At 40.1% G+C, this 17,981-nt stretch overlaps 1 long non-coding RNA gene across 2 annotated transcripts in view; it reads left to right on the forward strand.

Moving 5' to 3' along the window:
- The first annotated feature begins 17,587 nt into the window (after positions 1-17,587).
- Positions 17,588-17,981, forward strand: part of LOC146760006 (uncharacterized) — a 43,813-nt gene continuing 43,419 nt past the window's right edge. For both annotated transcript variants that reach the window (XR_014948968.1, XR_014948969.1), the window contains exon 1: positions 17,588-17,634. This is a non-coding gene — a long non-coding RNA (uncharacterized LOC146760006). The remainder of the gene's footprint in view (positions 17,635-17,981) is intronic.

The raw sequence follows: 17,981 nt of genomic DNA on the forward strand, positions 1-17,981 counted from the left end.
AAAGGATGCATTAAAGTGTTCCAACAATGGCTTCAAGCACTGTCCCCCTGCGCCTGCACTTCACCCTCCTGGTGACCACCACCCTCCACCATTTCAGTCGAACAACCTTTTAAAAATAAGACCATGTATTTTCCTAATCCGCATTTTGTCATTCTTCCTTTCAAGCTTATGCAGCAATTTTGAAGCTGCGTTAACCTTCCTATGACCTTGAAAAGGTAAGGGAAAACCCTATGTTAACAATTCTTCTCTCTCCTTATTTGGGTAAACTAGAAGCCATGAGAGCCTTTTATTGACTTTCACTACAGTTTTCACCCTTGGCAGTACAACTGAACCTGCCCTGACCTCTTTTGACCAAACGCCTTTGTCCAACAAACTGTTCAAAGCATCTTGCAGCCAGATGTGAGCCCCCATACCCTGAGTGTATAGGCTTGACTGTACAGATCTCCTGCTACCTCCCTTTGACTGCTTGCACCGCCAGCAATTGCCTTCAGCTTGCTGCCAGCTGGCCTGATTCTGAGATAAGACCCACTGGCCGGGTTAAGAAAATGACACCTGATCGTGGGGCTGGTCTTGTTCCCATGAGCTGCACCCTCTTAGAAGGCTCAGAAAAACCACTCCGTACTGAAGGAAATAAAAACAGCACCTTCCACAGGCCATGGGTAGAAAGCATGCAGCCCCCTCTCTTTTAGCAGGTTCTGCCTGTTCCCCAGAGAAGCAGAAGACACAATAATTTGCAACCAGATACAAAAGGGGAGCACTGAAGTAGGAAGAGAAAGCTGAAAGCTGTGTAATGCAATGTATGTGCTCATCATGAAATAAAATAACATTGCTTTTTTGACAGGATATTCACTCAGCCTGAATGGCAAAAGTTCACAAAGACATCACATCATCCCTTTATTTGCCTATCATAAAGACTGCCTGTGCAGACTCCTAGTAGCTTATGACTGACACAGAACTGGCGTGCACAGAACTTGGTTACCTGTTTGTGCAGCTCATTTTGATCTCATGGCTGTCAGATGTAGACAAACCTAGATTAACAGAGGTAAACAGAAAGAGACAACAGCCTCTAACTAAATGCTTGGACAGAGCTTGTGTGATTTCTGTCGGCTTTGGAATAGATGTAGGCTTCAGGTTTGTTATCAGCTCTTATAATACCTAACATTCTTTGAGCAACACTCTATTTCTTGTGCTCTTTGCATTATTTTGTTCTAGATTTCAAGAATACAAGTTATCCCCTTTGTTCACCAGCCATTCTCACCACATTCTAGTCTTTTGTGCTCTCACGGACAAGCAGACCAAAATATTTCTTTCACTCCTATTTTGTTCCTTTTTTGAGTCATTTCCCAATGCACTTTGACTTTCCTGTGTCTCTCAGCAACAACTTTTTGTTTACCAGCTTTATCCTTGACTCACACAGTACTGAAAACCTCAACACCACTCAGCACAAACAGCACGTATGACTTCTTTACTCTGATTCTCTTTATGCTTAGCTGCCACCTCTGTCTCACTGCTCCACTTGGGTATATCCAACATCTGGAAAGCAGATCAATTCCTGAAGTCAATCTGACTCACATTATCTGGAAATAGCCTGGTTCCATTATAACAAGACCTTCACTGCCCCATTGCCTTCATGGCTGAAAGACACCTCAGCCAATGGGGGCATGAATTAATGTCCTGAAGGGAAAATCTGCAAACCTTCTAACGTGCTTTTTCTTCTCTGTATACAGAACCATCAGCAATGAAGCTTCCTTGTAGTTCTTTAGTTAAGCACTCAAAATTCTCTTCTAAAAATGACACCCATGAAGGATCTCCCATTCTAAAAATACCTGTTTAATAACAAATCCTCTAGAAGTGAAATACTCGCTACCAAGTCTGAGTTACAAGCCAACCAAACTGCTGACAGTAAATACTGACATATTCCCACCTGGCAAAAATAAAAACGGGAATCTGAAAGTTTAAATATTCACATACCTGTGAGACTTTCAGCCAGTCGTACAGGATGTAATATTGCTGATAGTCCTTACCAAAAAAAAAAAAAAAAAAGCAACCAAAATATGAAACCTTCTTTCTCACCCCTTCGACCCCCGTCAACACTGCTCATTTGGATCAGGTGTTTTTGAAGTTTGCACATGGCAGTCTCATTTGCATTTAATGTCCTTCAGATTACTTCCTTTTTGTTGTGCTAAACACCTCTCTCAGTTGAGTCTAATTTGATGAGGTCATGCTGTGACTCCTGACGCCGTGGGTTCTAAATGAAACCATCTGACAAAAAAGTGAGTAGAGTGACTCTTTTGCCTGTTCATGGACATTTGATATTTGCAGATGTGCTGCAAGTTTTACAGACTACTCTTTTGCCAGGCACAATTTTGACTGGAGAGGTGGAAAGAAGTGAATTCCTAGAAAGAGTAAAATCATCCAAAAATAAACAGGTCACAGTAATCTAGTTTCCACAACAACACTAGCTATATTAAAAATAAGTCAGAAGTAAGTACAGCCCATTATCTAAGTCAAGAGAATCCTACAACCTAGCAAACCTTTTCCACTCCAATAATGACTTCATATCTTAGCGTTTTTACCAAATGTCTGCGAATGGACACACCTGGGTGGCTTGGCATGGAGATCCCAGGGCTGTCTGATGGCTCATCATGCACATAGAAAGACTCCACCTGCTTTGGGCTGTTGTACCCATAAGGGAAGGCTGAAGAAGTGAGTATTTATCTCCAGTTGCCTGCAGCTGTGTTATGCAGGAGGTCAGCCTGGATGGTCCCACAGTCCTCATCTGGCCTTAAAAGTCTGGATCTGTTACTACAGCTTTGAAAAGCTTTCAACTGCTGATCACTTCATTCCAGGCTAATTTTATGTAGAGTCACTGGAACACTAACACATATGGTCCAAAAAAATGCCAGAATGTTATTCCAGACTTTCTGGCCCTGAAAAAGAGCCAGATTTTGCAAGAATATTATGGTATAAAACTGGAAAAGGAAATCAATAAGCTCAGAAGTTTCTTCAGAATATTTTTTTCAGTGTTCCTGTGCTCATCACCCATTACTTTCCAAGGCTGTAATTGAGATCATTCTTAAATAGTATTTGAGTTTCGGCCAAAATTCAGTGAAACTGTCAGAGAGACCTCATCAGATGAGGCCATATATCTCTTTTTGTTTGCAGTCCTTCCTGTGCCAACTCTTCCTCCTTCCACACACAAAGATAATTTTCCCTGTGAATTGTACAGCTAATTGTTCGGCTGCCTGTGGTATCGTATGCCCTCCACAGCAACGCTATTCCAGAATTATCTGACTGTAGTAAATCATCTTGAGATATACTGTAATTAAGTAGGAATATGCAAAGCTTCAGACAGATTATCTTTGAAATGCATCAAAGTACATTATATCATAAAAATATTAGGAAAATCTGTAGGTCATATATTCACTAAACTCCTCTACCTTATATGAAAATGAGTCATTTTCCATCATACCCTGAGGGTGAGGAAGCTGTCAGATGAAGAAATAAAAGACGCTGCTAGTTAAGAAGAGCAGACCATGCCAAATTACTAATTAAAATTTAGATATGTTTTTATGTGGAGAGCAGGTGCACGTGCTAAAAGCTTTTCCAAAACTGGACTAACTTTTATCTTGCTTATTTTGAAATGCTTTTTTACAGTCCTGAGTTAAGAGCCACAAAGACAATGTATTAGCGAATTCTTAGATGTACCCATGTTACAAATGCAACACAGAGAATTGTGTCTTAACTTACAAGAAGCATGTTGTTTTCAATGAATCAAAAATTAGTTTTGTTTATCAGGTTGGGTTTATATTATTTAAGAGTGAGATATGCATATGTAATAATATTTAGTTACATCTCTACCCAGCTTTAATTCCTGCAGTTCCAAGACCCCGTATCTTTTCAGTTGTCTACACAGATTATAACAGGACAGAACAACAGAATCTGAAGGACTCACTAGCTGCAATGCCCATCCTCTAGGTGTCCAAAGATGCATGGCCCAAACTGAGGAATGGAGCTTAATGAGCTGCTTGACAGTGAGGTCATATTGGAAAGGTAAGATTTTACAAGGGGGAAAAAAATGAAAGCACACATGTATATGGATAGGGGATGACATTTTAACTTCATTGGTTTGACTTAGAGATGCAGGAATCTAAACTTGCATCTGAGCACATTCTGGAATTACACATAAAATGCATATTCATCAGGATTATAGCAAATTTGGGCCTAAAGAAAGATTGGGATTTTCCTTGTATTTTGTCTACTGCAAGAGAGGTGGGCCAGATGCACATACATGCCTGCTAGCAAGTGAAAGCTTGTTGATACCTAAAACATAGAGGGCTCTTTCCAGAACAATTTATCCTTATATTACTCGAAGATTACTCATGTAATCCTGTTTGTAAAGCTGAAAGAAATTGTATCGTGCTTCCTACAAATATCCATCTGAATACTTAAATGATTATATATATATTTTTTACTATGTTCATATCTCTTTGGTGTTTACTTTTCCAAGTAATTCCTCCAAATGAATTGACAGACCCAGAGATAAATCCTTCAGAAAAGATACTGGAATATGATTCTTTGTCTGAGTTTTTATAATTATTATTCATATTACAGAAGTATTCAGAGATGCCAATCAGGCTATGAGCCCTATCATGGCAGATCAAATTAAAATGACAAGAATTGTACCAGCAACCTGATCCCATGTATAACACTGTCAATTATATGCGTGGCACTTCCCCATGGAGGCAGAAATCAGCTGCTTCTGTAACACTCTCAGTTCATAAAACATAAGATAGTAATGATTTCAAGCGAAAGGGACAACATGCAATATTAGCCTTCCGCTTACTTTAAAAGTTTAAATAATTGAATTAACTCAGAAGTAATGTTGCTTGAAATGGTCTCAGTAGCTCTTCTGCAGGATCTCCTCGAAATGAATGGAAATATCCAGGTTTTCAAGGCAACGGTGGATTTAGGAAATTATGTTGCCAGTGTACAATGGCATCATGGAAAAAAAAAGAACTTAGCCAGTGGAGAGCTGGGGAAATCAATACAACCTGTGCAAATCCAGGTGCAAATTAAGTGGACAAGACCTGACATCATTCTCTTGAAGTCAACCTCTCCCAGTTATGTTGGAACAACTCTACTGCTGGGCTCCATGAAAGAAAGCACTCCTCTCCATACCTCCTGCCCTAGAAGGTGGCTGCCTGGCAAAGCAAATCAAACCAGGTCGCACGACATGCATTTTCCTTAATAAAAAATTTCAAATAAAGATAAAATATCAAACAGCAAAGTTGAAGTCCTGAGCAGAATAAATTTGGAAGCCGTATCCATTTCAAAAATCCACCTTAAAATTCCATGCTAGGAATAATAAAATAAGACCATATGGATTTGGACCGACCTGTCATAGTATGCTATTCCAAAGGGTTGTGTCTGGCTTCTCAGCTGCTATCTGCCTTTGTCAACCATTTGATTGCACTGAAGTCAAATTTACCAGATTCGCTTCTTTCCTTGCTTGACCTGGTAATCTTGGAGCACCCCACATGCAGTGATTTCATTTGGGATATTTACTTGGAAGCAACACCTGGCAGAGCAGGAACCCCACACCCCAGACGCAGCCCCTGCCCCACCTCTCCTCCCTGCACCATGGGCCCAAGGCACTGCAGACACCTCTAAGACCTCATGGAGAGACAAGAAGGCTCCACAGCACTCCTCCTCTTCCATTTCTGTGCCACCCAGACTTGGGTCAGGGGTTGTCTCTCAGTGGAGGCTCCAAGTGCCACCTGAGGACACAGCAGGGCCACCTGCTCAGGATCCATCCCCAACGCTGGGCTGAAACAGCCCAGTTTTGTCAACCCTCAGGATACACTGCAATGCACATTTGTTTTCCCAAACTAAGAAAAACTGGGAGAACTCTGGCAGGAGATCACAAAGACTGGAAATTTCTTTTCATCTGCTAGGTTATGATTTATGCTAATGGCTGGGCAAAGGAAGGAGGGGGACACCAGAGCAGGCTGTGTGTACAGCAAGGAGGTCTCCCCAGACTGTGGGAAGGAGTGCTTGGTGAAGGGAAGGAACCTGTTTTGGATATAAACAAGCCACAAGAAGGGGCAGGTGAGTGCATGGCAGATCCATCAGACAAAATCCTTTCTCTGCGCTGAGCACAGGAGAAGCAATCATCGCTTCTCCATGTAAATAATAGCCAGAGCTGTGACAGAGCCTGCCAAGAGAATTGAGCCCTGCAGAGATCCCCTGTGCAAAATACGTTCCTTCCAGTTTTGCTCAGGGGACTAAGCTTTGGCTGCAAGACACAAGCAAAAGTTCAGATTCAGTGACAATTACGTATGAGAGGAAAGCACCTCTTTTCCTCTGCTCCACTGTGTACTTTCTGAAACTGTTGCTTCTTTCACTATATGCTGAGTTCACATGCACTGCAAATTTCAAGCCTGAGACACAAGTAAGACTGTCATAGATTCACACATGTACTTTTTATACTCGCAGAATCTATCTATGTGACTTCAGCAGCAGCTTCTTTTCTCATTCATTGATATCTAGGAGATGATGGAAAGAGTGGGAAGGAGAGGTGGGAACAAATAGCAGGGAAAGACCCAAGCACTGAAACACCGCAGCCCAAATCCTCCAGAGATCAGCAGCACTATTCCCGTTTATCAGCTGGTGATTTGCACTTACTTATGCTATACATGGTAGCACAGATTCAGAAGAAACTTGGAGTGAGATTCCATGGATGACATATTCACACTGATCTTCCTGATGAATTGCTTATGAGCATCCTGAGCCAACCAAGAGAAAATGCTGCTTACCAGGCACGCTGGAAAACAGACAGGTTAGACCTGGGCTACTCTACCTTAAACTCCAGTTTGTTTAGAAGTCCTATGGGTGATGCTGCCCACTCCTGCCCCACATCACAGCAGATATTGTAGCAGAGGTGACCTTCTACTTAGCAAACCCTAAAGCTTTACCTTAGTTTGGATGCCCCTTTCTAAAACCACCACAAAAACATCAAAAAGAAAACTTACATCCAAGAATCTTAAGGACTTTCTGCACATTAATTAACCCTGTTTCACCCAGAGTGAGGCGGGGAAGTGTGGTTAAACCAATTACATGGAAGATGAAGAAGAGGAACCAGAGGTTAAATGCCTTGCAGATGTGGGGAGTGCAACCCAAGCTTTCTGGCTCTCAGTCTCAGATTGGCTTCCCGGGAGAACTGGAAGTGAAACTTTCCCTGTAGAGCTGTTGCTGTATAAAATCAGCTTGGCAGCGTGTGACAGACATAATCCTTTTCCCATATGTTTTATTTTCTATAAATAGAAAAACATCTCATTAGCATTCAGTAACTTTGTAAGATAAGGAGAACGAACAAACAGACAAACAAATATCCAAATCATTTCCAGTGAATTGCTTAAAAATCCCACACAACCCAGGAGGGCAGAACTGGATTTAGCCCTCTTGCTTCTGATTTTCCATCACCTGCATTACCAGGAAAGTATTTCACCAGTGTGCAAGGAGTGGTTGACCCATCACAGCACCCTGCACCTCTGTTAGTGAAACAGGCCTTGCATTGCACCCACAGTATTTCAGCTGGGTTCTATCACAGAAACTGTATAGTCCCAACCCCAGTTTTTGGCATATCACAGCCACAAGGCCAGGATATTAAATGCTTTTTGCATGTTTGTGACATTCGTGCCCCACATCAGAACTCTCCCTATGAAACCACAGCGGATTGTTACTGCCATTATAGCAGCGTTACAGATTTGTAGGCACCTCCCATGTTTCTGAAGATACAATACTGCTGGGATCGTTCTGAACAGTTTATCATGGTATAGCCTTGCAAATGAGGAGATGATACAGTCCGTCCTTGACATTAAAAATGTAATGTGCACGCTTTCAATTATTTTAGTCCCAATTAAAATAATCTTTCAAACAATTAGACTAGGAAAAAAAAAAAAAAGAGAGAGAGAGACTCTGTTTTGTATTTGATAATTGGCTGAAGGTTTCTTAAATGCAGTAAAACATGCAAGAACTGCCACAATAAAACTGGATGTGGAACCATTTTGCCCAGAACTCTTCCATCAGTAGCTAGAAAGAAACATTTTAAAGCATCATGAAGATAAGCATCCATAGGAAGGAACAGGAAAACAGCAATTTTTGATCCAGACATTTGAATTTTCAAAAATAGATATTTATTTTTTTTTCCTATTCATAATGAAAAAACTTAAAAATAAAGAAAGTTGAAAAATTTCCGAATGAAACAGCCACGTAAGGTAGGAGATACCACTCAGGGTGAATGAATTGGGCACTATACTGTTGTAGCTGCAGCCCAGTTGCTGTCTTCCCAACTTTGGCTCAAAAAATCTTCCCCAAAATGTATGCAAAATCATATGCAGTTCAGGTTTGACAGAATGGCATTTATTCCCCCCCAGCCACCAATTCATTTTTGTGACCGCCTTTGAAAATTCATAGAACGTTTTAAGACATGTTCCTTCGTCCTCTAATTAACATCTTTATTTAAATGTGAGGTAATACATCATTGTTCGTTATATTATACAGGTTGGTAAGAACACTACCAAATCTGCCCCTCCCTTCAGAAAATGTTGATTTTAGGTCATCTTCTTTTTCTTGTTTTTGTCCTCTCAAAAATAAACCACCTCATTCTGCATCACACAGAAACTCAGTACAACTCCAACTACTGGAGCATCCAGTCTCTAAAGCAATCCTACACCTGCGGCAGAACCAGTCTACCCCCAGACATGGGGGTAGCCAACAAGAACCATCAGGGTTTGAATGAAACCTAAGAGTGAATACACACAATGAGACAGTCCCTTCTTATAACAATTTTGGGGCATTTAAAGGATTTTCATGAGTACAAGTTACTAAAAATTCTTGTTTCCATTCTAATGCATTAGTCATTCATTCAATCAGTGATTAAAAATAACAGGCTGAGGACAGGGGATAAATATGCCAAGGCTCTTTTTTCCTCTTTCTTTTTTTCAGTAAGAACTCTATCAAAATCATAGGGAAGGAAAAAACTTCTAGCACACTGTCATACCAAAATTATGTGAATGCCTAACTCCAGGAAGATAATTACAGTACAACACAACTTGAAATCTTTTTCATCTGTCTGTCAGGATCTTTTTCCCATAGCAATGTTTTGCCAGAGGCCAGCACACGGCTTTAAAAAACAAGCACTTTTTCTTCAAAGAGGATATCCACGATTACTGTATGATCTCAAGAACAACTGTAGAAGCTCTGGGTAAGATTTATCTTTGTCACTTGCCACGAGCAAACAAACCTAGTTTTGCAGCCGTCCTGCTCTATGCTTGCATACCCAACACCCGGCTCCAGGTGCAGTTTTTGGGAGGGCTCTGACACTGGGTTGGGATTTGGGGCTGCAGCACTCATCCATGGGTCCCTGGGGTCTCTCCCTCTCTCTATTCTTGTCCTTTCTCCATCCTTTGTGGTTTTACAAATGATTTCTGTTACCAGTGCTTTCATCCCATGTTTATAGGTTTCTCTGGTTAAGAGCTTTCTCAGGGGAACTGGCCATTAAATATCTTCAGAGCCTATTTTGTAAGGCACAGTGTGGCACGTACAGCCATGCACGTATTATTCTCCTCTAGTCTAGAGCTATGGTTAGTTTGAGCAGTGAATCACAGCATCACAGAAGATGGACAGAAAAAAGGTAGGAAAGTATGTAGGAGAGGAAGGTATGAGCCGAAGCACACACAAGCATCTTAAAATATCACAGTATTCTCCATGGGAGCCAATACACAAACTGTGCTCAGAACACCATCAGAATATTTTCCAGAAATGGTAAGATAATTAAGCATAAATGGAATCTCTTGGAAACAGCTAAGCATTGAAACCAAGCCATCGAATATCTCTATAGAGATGCACAATTATGATTTTTATTAATTGTTTCCACAATGGAAAATTCCACCATCAGTTAAGCCCCCAGAAATTTAGCTCTCACACAGAAACGTTTCCATGCTTGAAATGAGTTTTCTGAGAGAAAAAAATATTTCGGGTAGCAAATAAATCACATTTAATCTTTCAAAAAATTACTTAAAAACTGAAACAAAACAGGGGACTCGTGAGGCTTTTTCTTAACCAACTGTACAGCTGGAGGAACGTCTTTCAACAGAGCTCAAATCTTCTATTGCAACATTTTCAGAGTAAATCAGTTTTTCTCCTTCGCATAATATCATCCTTCCCTCTTTTGTTTTATCAAGTTCAATCCATCAGCAGTCACTGAGAGTAGATTGTAACCGAGAGAGGGTTGTTTGTATGAAATTACAAACTCTGGCTCATATTATGTGCTTGACTCATGCCTAAACTTGCCCAAGATAAGCCTATTAAATAACATTCCAGACAGCAGCTCTGCCCAAGGGAGACACTTGTCACTCCCTTGGAGGACTACCAGTGAGATGCAGGTCTGCTGCCCTGTGCAACCCTCAGCTCCTATGGAAAATGGTCCCTGAGTATCAGAAATGCTGAGCATGTGAGCAAGATCAGAGGCCACTACTGGAGCAGGTGATGATGAGGAGGCAGCATGAGCTACAAGCAGCGGACTTCACTCCATCTGCCCTTTCTGGAGTGCAGGTGGGGTAAACTCATTAATTTTGGATTCTCAGGGTTTTGCTCAGTGTAGGAAGCAGTGCCTACCAGGATATTTCTGTGTTTGCTAACATGATTACTACCGTGTTTAATACTTGAATGATTTCAAGCCATCCTGTAGTTAGAAGGGACATATGCTAAGCTATATATATATTTGCACACACTCATATACATATACATAATGTTAAATTAATTGTCTTCCTGTCATATCAAACCAGAATAAAGTAGAAGACCAGATGATGTGGGTGGATGTCCCATCCCTGGAGGTGTTTATAGCCAGGTTGGATGGAGCCCACAGCAACTCGAGCTGGTGGGTGGCAACCAGCCCACAGCACTGGAGCTGGAGCTAAATGATCTTTAAGGTTCCTTCCAACCCAAGCCATTCTTCTATTCTATAATCATGCAGAGCCTTGGAAAAGCACATGTTAATGGCTGATGTGAGTTTGGCTCATCTTAGAAGTCACACCTTGTGTACATCCCAGAGAACCTGAGATATAAACCTAGAAATAGCCACTACACTGAAGCCAGAAATGGGAGCACCTGTTGGACTGAACAGTCCACTTAACTCATTAAATACTAATTAACCTGTGCTTAGGACAAGAGCAGTCCGTGGGTGAGTCCCCAGTGTGACTGGCCCCATGCACAAATGCTACAGCATGTCCCTGACCATCAGAAGATGCAATGGAAGAGGCACTGACTCTGCAGCACACGGGGCTCGGGCAAAACTCAGCACTTCAAAGGGAACTTTGACTTTGATAGAGAGTGAGAAGGGGCTGCTGGAGAGGGACCTGTGCTACAAAACAAGCCAGCATGTGCTTCACATTTCAGAAATGATATGCAGAAAAAGACTTCACAGATGAAAAAGGGAGGGGGGGAGAAAAGAAAAAAAACCAAAGATTTTGTGCATCTCAGCTCTTCTTAAGGTAGCATATTTTGGAACCCCATAGACATTATGGCATTGCAGCCTGAAAACTGCAGTGTTCACATTTAAATAATATATATATACTATATATATATATATATATATAGTATCCTATTTGGACACATTTCGTAACACATCTCCTGGGATGTGAAAGAATGCAATTAAAAGTATCCAATACCATCTTTACCAAATGCAAATTTTATTCTCCAAAGGACAAATTAATAACCTGTAAACCTTACAAAATATGCTCCACTGGCTTTCTTGCCTCTTTTTCCCTCTTTCACTGTTTTCTTGGACTTTTGAAGCAGATTTTTGTCGAATAGATCATACGGGATTATATGGTTATAGCTTGCTTTCATATATATCAAAAAGAAAATCAAAAATATGACCTCATATGTTAATAAATCAATTATGGAATGCCATTTTACACATATGCTCAAAACATGACCTCTTCCAAGTTCTCTTAGAGCAGAAGTTTGGAGGTTAGATTTCAGGCACTTTAGCTTTAAGGACGCTGGGAATAACTTTATCTGGTAAATATTAAGGAAAACAATTTTTCATTCAAGTTTTACTTTACCTCCAATGCTTTATTAAAGCTTACTCAAGAACACTGTTTTAGCTACACATGGATAAGCCTTAACCTTACATTTCTGCTAAAACTAAAACCAGTTTTATAATCTGTACTTCACCGCTTTTGAGTCATGAAGGAGTAAAGCAGAAGCAGCTTGAGTTTTGTATATGCTCTTTTGCACTCTCAGAGGCAATTCAGTGCTGAAGAATTTCCATTTCATAAAACAAAACAATGCCAGTGACTCATTTGTAATGAGGACTTGCATAATTGCTTTTTTGGGAGTTTGACAAGAAAAAATGTGCAGCAGCCAACCTGCCACACAACTTTTAAAACTGTTTAACAAAAAAATACACAAAGCACATTTTGTTTTATTTTAGTTTTAATCCTCTACTAAATTTTTAACGTAAAAGTTCTGGCTTTGTTGCTGTGTACCTGAAGGAGATGAAATAGTGTTGGAAAATATCTGATATAAAAGTACAACGCTGACAAAATATCATTCACCTTTTTTCTACAGCCCCTTTACAGCTTCCACAGCCACAAGATCAGAGTATGCTGACATTTCTCTTACTGTTCCCCTCTTTTAGCCTGAGCTCCCCTGGTTAGGGGAACTGAGGCAGAGACTCAAAGCCAGATACAGGATGAGGGCATGGATTGCTGCTGGGCTCGGGCAAACAAAGGCACTGAAGCTCAGTTTTGGATCCATTTGAGATGAAAGGAGCTCAGAATCTGAGATGCTCATCCTAAAACCTACAGATAACCAAAACTTCCAGATTCACACAACACATGCACTTGTGCTGAGACCCTTAAAGACCATCGAAAGTCATCAGGAAGGGCTCAGCAAACAGGGAACAGAACTTAACAAAACTGATCACTCTTAACACCCCAGCCAAGTCAGTGTTTCTCAATCCTTCCTGCTTTAAAAGAAATCCCCAAGCAATCAACACGGCTGTTATAGTTAGCATTCAGCAGAATTATTCCTTCAGGTAGAGCTGCACCAGCTTGTATCAACTCAGAGTCCTGCCCCTCTATCTCATCACACCTAACATGAGCTTGCAGCCCTATCACATAGTGACAAAACACCTTCCTTGACATGAATTGCTCAGTACCTGGCAGGATATATGTCACAGCACTCACAAACCCTCCTGCCCCTAGAGCAGGGTACCTGGGAAATTAAAATGAGCATGAGCACATTGCCATCAGGACACTTGGGAGAAGGGGAGAACCCGTTCCTATGTATTTCAGAGAAAACAGCATTATTAAGGACACGAATGTGATACTTGATTTAGACATTTTCCCCTGTGGATGAAAGGAATCACTCCTCATACAACGCTGAAAGAAACTGATTAGATTTATGCAGGCAAGTATCAGCTTGTGATTAACATTTAGGTGAGGATGAAGCTATGTGCTACAGGAAATATTGGTGTGTGTGTTTGCTGTTTACTTTCATTACCTAATGTGCTCTGCATTAAGCTGGGGAAGACGGAATCAGTTATTCAGGAGATTTTTGAGCACATGTAAATTTATTAGTCCTTTCTGACAGAAGAACTGAATGCACTGCACATTCATAACATGGCATTTGGGATGCACTGGTATAAAATGCCTCCCAAGCAGTTCCAAGGAAAGAATCAGCCTGTTGTTGTTCTGCTCCAGACAGGTAGGAAAAGCTTTGAAGAACCAGTTTTTCCAAGGAAAATTCCACCTCACAATAACATTTGCTTTAAGAAGTAACATTGCCTTTGATGAAAAGTTCAATCGCAAAAGTGCACGGGGGGTTATATATACATTCCTGTACAGGAATATGCACACACACGTATGTATGTTTTGCAACTGATTTGGGATAAAACAAATCCGAGGTTTTATATTTTCCATTTATCAAGGAAATCTGTTACCCAAAAGCTTCACTTTTGGCAACAGCTGTGTTGAGTCCCACAGGGATATTTACCTTCATGTAACCTCAGTGTAATTCATGTCTTCATTATAGCTAATGGGGAGATAGACTCACTAGTCACTACCTCAAGAATAACAAATTTTAAAAAGCAGGGAAAAAAAAAAAGCAAACAACCAACAGAAACAGCCAAGATTCTTGTATAAAGCTCAGAAATCCTCTCATGCACTGTCTAGGCTTGGAATATAGAAGGAAATCTCTGCCAAGAAGCAAAGGATGTTGAAACAGAATCATGCAATGTGTTAATGCCGCAGGGCATTGGAAGTAAGATGCCAGGGACTTCAATCAGAAATTGAATGATCTTTGTGATATAGCAAAGAGGATGGAATAACATCAGAGAACTGTGCACACAATGGAAAGAAACAGCATAATCATTTGTCATCACTCCAAGAAAACAAGTGCTGGCAATGACGTTTTCTGCACCAACCAATTCATGTCATAGTTTGAGGCTCAAATACCTTTCGGTAGCAGATCCCACCAGCAACATCCCCCAGTGGCAAGGAAATTTGCTGAAATATCCACCTCATCTGACACTTCAAAGGACTTGTGCTCTGGTCCTCAGACAGTTAAGTGCGGATACGCTAAGGTGGCTATGAAATCAGATTAACTTAAAGAGCTTGTATAATTCACAGCCTATTAAGTTAACCCAGTTTCAAAACTGGTTCCACTTTGCATGAGAATGGACATCTGTGGCCTTCAAAATCCTCTAGTATTTTTCATTCTTTATTAAGTATTCTTCCTTCCTTCATACTTGTGCTGATCTCTAGCCCTATTTTATAAAGACTCAGCTGAGGCTGGTCAGATATTAAACCTGGCAGTGGCCCATTATATGTGAAATATATAATTACACTGAAATCTTACAGAAAGAAAAGGTGTCAAAATGTCTTGCAGATGGGCAGAACTTTGATTGGAAACATTCGCTTTAACACAGGTGAACCATTCAGTTGCCAGTACAGGTCATCTTTGTGCGTACATTATCAACAAAGTGAACCAGTTCCCCAGTATCTTAAGGGCATCACATAGCATCCAGTTCTTCTGTATAAGGCTATATATATATGACCAAAAACCCCCCAAACTTTAAGCCCCCGATTTCTTAATATCTTGCATTTAATTTAACATTCAGCCTTCATTTGCCTAAAAAAGGATAACAAAATTCAAATACCAAATAGTAGAAACCTTACCTAGAAATACAAGGAGTGTTAAGACTGAGGGATGTACATTAAGCAAAGAGCAGTATTTCTGTGATGAAATGCAGTCAACACATCCATTTAGATGGTGAAACCAACCTCTAATTAGAAGATATCAGCTAACCTATAAAGCTTCATATTTCCACTTTCAGTACAGTACAATGCAGTCTAATTTATGAAGTGTCTTATCATGGAAGTTTCCATAGGCACAGTAATTTAAAAGGGATTATATATAAGTCCCTCTAAAAGCAAATATTATAAAAAAGAAAAAAAAAAGAAAGAAAGAAAGAAAAAAACACCCACTTTACCCACTTTCAGTGTTGAATACTTCAAAAACATTTCTTGAAGATGCTTGTTCACTTCTGGGGTGGTGTGGCTGTCCAGAGAGAAGAAAGTGTATACTAAAATTGTCAAAGCTGGCTGTCCTCTCTCTGATATTTATATCTTATTTCAAGGAAAGATCATGAATTCACCTTTACAAAAGGATCTACCTTAGCTCTAAGGAAAGCAGTGGCACTCCACCACTTACAGTAGTAGCTGAAGACAGTCCACTGGTTTTAGAGGAAAAGCTTGGTTTTGTTCTGCATTCATACATATTCCTAAAGTAGAAAGCATTCCTTCCCCTGCTCAAGAATATTCATCTCTGTTTCTAGACATCACAATCTTGTAGTTTCTTTCTCATGGATTTTCCAAATATGCCATGCCCCCGATTTCCCTTGCCAGAAGGCACATCTTGTAGATATGTAGGGAAGCAGAATTTAGCTGTCCACAACCAGTACAGCTAAAGGTCTACAGGCACTTTTGATGAGAATGAATGACATGAAGATTTTTTCATGTAATATACATGCACAGATACAGGACCCGCTATCCAGTTTCTCTTCACAGACATGTTTTTCCCATTCTTCTAATAAACACAGTTCATGGATGAATTCCAGTTGATTGCAGTGCCCCGAACAAAGCAAATGCAATGAAAATGCTGGCAAGCACATTTTCACCAAGATTTGCATAAGTTTTCATTCAGGATTACAGGCTTCATCCTACACAGATGAAGGCATTTAACATTTTCTTTGACTTTATCAGCAATTGGAACTTAAGTAGGATGGTTAAAAGATTGCCATAGGAAGCCAAAGCTGAACTATTCTTAAAAAAAGGAAGTCACCCATTTGCAAGGAATGTTGTCTGCTGCTTATACAAGGAGGTACATCCTATGCGATCAAACTAGGATTCTCAGATGCTTCACTACTGGGTACCAATGAGATGCTTCTGGCAAAGATACATTGCTTGAGGATCTGTAAATATAGATAGGCCAGATACAACTCAGGTTTTAAAGAGGGTCTGAAGAGGGGTTGGAAGTTATTCTGTTATTTTACTGTTATTCTGTAGAATTATGCAGGCATAAAGTGACTAGCTACTTTGAATGCTCTGAAGCACTGCATGGGAGAAAGATCATTTCGTTATGTAGATATCTGCCCATGTTTCCACAGAGAAGGGAGTTGAGTAGCTTAAATTATGCTAATAAAGCATACCTGGTATTTTCTTCAATATATTCACTGTCACTGAAAATGCACCTTGGGATCAGCTTCCCTACTCCAAACTTCAATTCTTGGAAAGGCATAAAAAGAAGTCATCATGTATAATCACAAGATAAAAAGCTAGACACATCCACACAAAAAACTTCACTACCAGATGTCACATTTGGGCAGCATTCAATATTTAACTATAGCTTTTAATACTTTCTCCAGGCAATTAATACTGCCTGCCTCAAAACTACAGTGATCTGTCTGATTCTTTTTACCAAGAAACAATCAAGCAATTTATATTAAGTTATTTAATTGACCTTTACTGTGCACTGAACTATTGTAACTGATAGTAATGTACCAACACGTCATGACATCAGCTTCATTGAGCTCAATGAATCCATCAATTACATTGAATAGATTCCTTGTAAAATGAATGGAATGTTTGTTATTATGAGAAAACAAGTCAAAAGTACTCGATAACATTAATCATATAAAAATAATGTAGAAATTTAGACTTTCAAAAAAGAACAGTGAATCATCCATGAACTTGGCACTGCATCAAGCATACACTATTCATCTTCACTCTAAAGGCCCTTCATGACCTATCCACACTCCACCTACCATTTTTTTTCCTATGTTATCAACATGTCAACTCCCTCTGCTGATCAGGCAGCGATGCCTGCCGTCATCACCCATTTGTTATGTTTACCAGTGAGCACCTTTGCCCTTTCTCCTATGCCAGCCTTCACGCATGGAAGAAGCTCCCATAAATATCAGCAAACCCAGATCATTGTTCTCTCTCAAATGCCTCCAAAAACACCTCCTCCCCTCTGATAGCAGCATGAAGACACCTGATAGTAAGTGCAATTACTTTAAATTCTGATTACTCTTACCTAATTATTTCCGTGTGCTTCCCTATCTATCTGGTAAGACTGCTTGATTTTTTTTTTTTTGTCTTAGATTACAAGCATCCAAGGGCAAAAACTGACTCTTTGTTCTGTATTTGCACAGTGCAGAGCATAATGGGTTTCTGTCTATAACCAGGGCTTCTTTACCATTACTGCAGTATTAATGATAGCTTCTGAATACAGCTGTATGTTTTCATGTGATTTATATGAAATTTAGTGGCAACACCCAACCATATGGACCTAATCATTTTGCTATTTAAAGATCACCTTAAAATCCTGTTTGTTTGTTTCTTATT

Source organism: Coturnix japonica, chromosome 8, assembly GCF_054131305.1.
Source record: "Coturnix japonica strain WE chromosome 8, WE-NBRP24, whole genome shotgun sequence".
Lineage (NCBI taxonomy): Eukaryota > Metazoa > Chordata > Aves > Galliformes > Phasianidae > Coturnix > Coturnix japonica.